This window comes from Tupaia chinensis, unplaced genomic scaffold (genome assembly GCF_000334495.1).
Source record: "Tupaia chinensis unplaced genomic scaffold, TupChi_1.0 Scaffold000709_1, whole genome shotgun sequence".
NCBI lineage: Eukaryota > Metazoa > Chordata > Mammalia > Scandentia > Tupaiidae > Tupaia > Tupaia belangeri.
In genome coordinates, this window is record NW_006160232.1 from 520499 (window position 1) to 526508 (window position 6010).

Here is a 6010-nt window from a genome sequence, read left to right on the forward strand (position 1 = left end):
GATGTCCCAGCCTATAGGCTAGTGGTTAAGGGAGCTGGATCTCACATGCCTGACTGCAGTTCAACTCCCAACCCAGTAACCTGCAAACACATCAGGTGTATATGCATGCTGACCAAAATCTCAACAGATGGAAAAATGGAGAAGAAAGGCTTGTGACATGGCCCTTATTCATTTCATGAGATACTTTCTACCTCTCTGTCTCTCTGTCTCTCTCTCTAGCAACTACACATCCTCTCTGGCAATTAAATAAATAAACATTTTTAATTCATCTTTTTAAAAATATATTTTATTGCTGATTTTATGACAAGGATGATTAGCTAGACCTAAACATGATATAGTAAATAGAAACTCAACCTCATTCATAAAAAAAGAAACAAGTAAATGTTCTCCAAATAAGGAAATTTTAAAAAGGAGAAGCAAGAAGTTCCTAATGACATTTCATTAAAAAAAAGTCATTCCTTCTAGAAAGCTTTAATTTTTGTCAGCATAAAGTAACTACTGAATGTTGTTTTTCCCAATTCAGTCTCAGCCCCTGGAACCTCAGATCTCAAGAGAATAAGTATTGATCCCCAAGGCCCAACTATAAAGTCCTAATGGGAAATAATCAAATAGAGAAACACATTGGTGGGCAATCAGCCTGAACCACTTGTAGGAAAAGAATCTGGAAGTAGCTTCAGTGTAAGTAAAACAAAGCAAATAACATTTTGCAACATGATTTGTGTATCTTTGCAATGTGTGCCACTAAAATGATGGAACAGTGGATCAGAACCAAAGTTCCACCACATTTCAACCCCAAAAGAGAAGGAAGTACTTCATCCCCATTTGTGTAATGGGAATGAAAATTGGCTAAGACTTATTTCGGAAAGGGTGTGAAGGAACAAATCAGTTAGTGATTAAAAGATTTTATTAGTGAAATATGTCTTCCATAGTATTAGCTGCATGTGCTATTATGACTAATTTGGGGACACCCATTTAATACAGGACCTGTGTTGGGAAGTTTACATAAATCAGCTCATTGTTACCTATCATAGATTTAAAATTGTATGCACAAAAATAAACTCATACTTTAATTTCATTTTTCTACAAACTTATTGAAGTCCCCTTCTAGTATCACTTTATCATAAATTCTGATAGCTTCCAGAATAAGTTAGCACCTAATTTACCTTCAACATTTTCTTAGCTATTATTAGTTGGTTTTTTCCTTCTGTAAAAAATTTAGAATCAGTTTACCAAGGTGCAGACAATATTTTCTCAAGCTTTTTATTGGAATTACAATCAAATTATAATTGGAGGTGGGAGCATGTCATAATAACAATGTGCTCTGCTTATCCATGACCAGGTCTATGCTGCAATCTTCCTGAAGCCTTGAAGTTTATCTTCTCAGTGATGCTCATGATAATGCTCTCTTACATTTCCATGCAGTTACTTATGCTAAAAATATTTTTTTAATTTCTGACTATTTCCAGTGAATAGAAATGAAATAATTTTTTGTTTTAAATTAATTTATTTTATTCATTATTATTTTCAAATTTGACCATAGAGAGAGAGAGAGAGAGAGAAAGGCGAGGAGAGAAAGAGAGAGAGAGAAAGTGAGAAAGCAAACCGCCAGGTCTGGGATCAAACTGAAGTCAGTCATATGGGAATCCAACACCATAACCACCACACCATCCACCAGCTCCAATGCAATGAACTTTTATATATTAACTGGGAGTCAGGTAACTTTATTATGTTCACTAAAAATATATCTACCGGGACCAGCAGTTAGTGTAACGGTTATGTCGCTGGACTCCCAGGTAGTCGACCGCGGTTCACATCCCGAACCCGGTGGCTTAAACTCACGCCAAGCGCATGTGCATGCATGCCCCAGAAGAGGAGAATAGAGGAGAAGGGATTGCGGCGTGGCCATCCCCCCTGAGTGGTGATTTCTCACTTTCTGTCTCTCTGTCTCTCTCTGTCTGTCTGGCGAGTGCACACGACCTATAGCAAAAATATATCTATCAATTCTCTAGCATTTTCTATGAGAACAATTAAATCATTTCAAAATAATAACAATTTTAGTCCTTTATCATCATTGCACCTTTCATTTCTTTTACATCTCTTTTTAACCTGGCTAGGACATTAGAAAAGTATTAAATAAAATCAGTAAAGTTTAGTAAATTTTACCAAGTAATTTTTGGTGTATATTGAAAAAATAATATAGCCTCCTTCCTTTAATATGCTAATATTGAAAATAATATCAATATATTTTCCAATGTGAAAAACGCTTGCATTCCTGAAGTAAAGGAACTGGTCTTGAGTGCTAATAGAAAATACTTTTTCCTTGCTTTTGATGTTTCTTCCCTAAAAGGGTATTACTTGGTGTAACTGAGGCCTCTCTTTCTCCATATATTGACTCTGTCCCTAGAAAGGAGTAATGACATGCCAGTTTGGTAGATCTAAGATCAACCTGGCATGCTCTGCTCTGCCTTTTTCCTCTTGGAAGCAGCCAAACACGCCCAAGTCTATGTTCCCCTGCATTCCAGAGAAGCTCCCCTAAATATGCAGGAGGCACGCCCCAGTCATTGCTGCCAAGACTGGGTGGGTAATTCTGTCTATTTATGACATTCATTGGCAACACGAACTTGCCAAAAAAAACTATCTTCCATTATGTGTCTGAATGCTACATCACTGTCACTTTGTTTTATTTCTCAACTGGTTAAAAACTTGAGAAAGGAAGAAAATAGCTATTATCTGAGGCCTCCTTAATCCTTTGCAATAATTGTTTAGTACATGGCTGAGATTGGTTAATGAATGTGTATTTTTTAAAGATTTTTGTACCTATATTCACAATTGAGCAAGATTCTAAATTTCCGTTCTTATATTTTACTTGTTTGGTGTCAACGCATCCACTTCATGAGATCAGTTTGGGAAGAAATTAATATAATATTAAAATTAGTTGTTCCATAAATGTTTGGTAGCTCTTTCCTGAAACATAATTGGTTCTAATATTTTGTGAGTTTATTTTAAAATAGAAGAAAAGTTATTTATTAATTCAAAACTATTTAAATATTTGGCATATATACTCAGCTTCATTTTAAGAAATAAATAAATACTGGAAAATTAAGAAACCACAAAAAAAGTCATCAAATTATTAAAGTACTGATTCAAAAAACATCACGTTTTTTTTAGTTTTGGTTTTTAGTTTTTTGCTGTAGGGCATGTGTGCTTGCCAGAGAGAGACAGAGGAAGAGGAAAAGTGAGAAATCACCCCCTCATGAGATGGCCATGCTGTAATCCCCTCTCCTCCAGTCTCTTTGGGATGGGACATGCCTTAACACATTATTTCAAGCCACGGGGACTCAAAACTCACAGTTGATCATGAACAATCCAATACCTTAGCCTCCATGCCATCTGCTGACCTAGAAAATAAATTTTATTTTTGTGTTTTTGTCTGCTGGGAAAACAAAGTAGTGAAAGAAATGGAATTCATTCCATTTTCTTTAAAAGAACAAACAATAAGGCAAAAAATGGTGAATTATTATCTAAGTTTAATAATTTCTGGTCTATAAAAAACACCATAAATAGAGCTAATGGGTGGCATGTTGGTCAGGCACTGACTGGCTCTTACATGGCCGATAAACAATTAGAGTTCTAGACTGGTAGCTTGAAAATTACACTGTGTGTGTATATGCATGTCCATGCCCAAAATCCTGAGGAGAATGAAAAAGAAAAGATTTCAGTGTGATCATCCCAACTTCCCCACCAGGGGTGATTTCTCATATTCTCCCTCTCTCTCTCTTTCTCTGGTGAGCACATATGACTTATAGCAAAATAAATTAAAAATTAAAAAATGATACCATAAACAAAGTTAACAGAACACAGAATATTTTAAACATTTTATCAGATCAAATAACTAACAAAAAAACTCAAATATAAGACTTTTTTTTGGAGAAGTTTTTTTTCTATAGGGCGCGTGCGCTTGCCAGACAGAGAGAGACAGAGAGACAGAAAGTGAGAAATCACCACCCAGGGGGGATGGCCACGCCGCAGTCCCTTCTCCTCTGTTCTCCTCTTGGGATCTTGGGCATGCACGCACACACGCTCGCCGTGAGTTTAAGCCACTGGGTTCGGGACGCGAACCGCAGTCGACTACCTGGGAGTCCAGCAATATAGCCATTATGCTAACTGCTGGTCCCAATATAAGACTTTTTTTAAACACAACATTTATAAATCAACTCAATAGAAGTATTTGCCCAAAAAAAAAGTGTAAACAGACAACTTACCAAAAAAATAGAATTTAAAAATTTTTAGAATATTATACATCATCAATTGGTTTTGGTAGGGAAAATAAACAATAAAAGAGATGTCACTTTACACCTGTTTTCCTGGTCTCCTCCTTTCTACCCCCCAAAAAGTTAATAAAATTTCAATATTCAAAATAAGTGGGGATACGAGCACAATGGTAGAATGTACACTTGGAATCATTACAAAAATGATTTGCCAATACTTGGTCAAGTTTAACATGTGCAAGCTCAGATTCAATTTAACTCTTTAGAATATACCCAAGAGAAAGTTCCATGCTGAGTTATTTGTATCGAAGACAAGTTGAAAACAATCTGCTATCCATCACTAGGAGAGTACATAGGGAAATTAGGAAGGATGAGCAGAGCTCCTCAATGTATGGTCCCTGGACAGCATCAGACTGTGGACTCGGTGTTATCAGTCCATGATCAGTCCAAGTACAGAGAGAAACTGAGCACGTAAACCTATTATGCAATTTTAAGAATGCTCAGACCATTATTATTTTTAATTTTTTTATGAAAACACTGAACCACAACATATTGAGGATACTTAAAAGAATATAGCCAGTTGACACAGATGCTTGGATAAACGCTTGTATAGAGGACAGTAGACGGCCATGAGTTCTGATGGCCAAGGTAGAGTTATTAGGAGGTGGGAGGAGGCAAAAAGTAATCCCATGGACATAAGTTGGAAGAAGATCATATAGAAACTCAAAGAAAACTCAAGATATGCATATATAAAATTAGTAATTAATTAAACTATTTTCATTAAAATATATAAAGCCCAAAAGAATGCATAATTAGGAAGAAGTCTGTTTTATATATTTTAAGTTATATATTCATGAAGTGTCAGTATATAACCTGGAAACATGTCCAGGGCAAAGTTTTCAAACTGTAGATAAAATTCTTTAAAGTGAATGTCAAGATTCAACTTCCTCTTGAAAATATTTAGAAAAATTATGATATTTTGTGAATCAATGAAATGTGGGGGAGGAAGGTATGGAGAGCAATTGTAGACACCAGGGACAGTATGGGAGGAGGGTAGGAAATGGCAGAGGGTGAGAAGTAGGGAATCAAGGGAGAAAGAAAGAAAAAAACAAAAATATATAACAAACAAGAAATGGGAAATTATTTGTTGACTATAACATGTTTGGAAATATCCTTTATGAAACCAATAGATAGTGTATTCTGGAAAGGAAATCACATTTTCTATGCTGTAATGATGTAAAGTAAATGAATGTAAAATAAATAAATTTTTTAAAAATGAAAATTAAAATAATTTACTCATGACAAACAAAACTCAAAGTTAATGAGACCAGCTGGTGGCCTAGTGTTGGGGTGCTAGACTCCCACACGACCAACTGCAATTCGAGTCCCAGACACAGAGTCTTGAAAGTCACAAAGGGTGCATGTACGTGTGCTCAAAATCCTGAAAAAAGAATGGAGGAAAAGGGACAGTGGTGTGGCCATCCCAAGAGGGAACTGATTTCTCACTTTCTGTTTCACTCTCTCTCCAGCAAGTGCACACTTCCAATAGCAAAAATCACTCTTAAAAACAAAAGAAAAGATCAAAGTTAATTTTGTCACAGAAAGTATACTCGGACACCACTATGAAAGCAATTATTACACCAGTTCCAATTCTGAAACAAGTTGAAGAATCACAACGTTCTTAGTTTCCTATGCTCTTCCTTCTTTGCCACTTCCCAGATGATGTTTCATCTGTGCTAGCC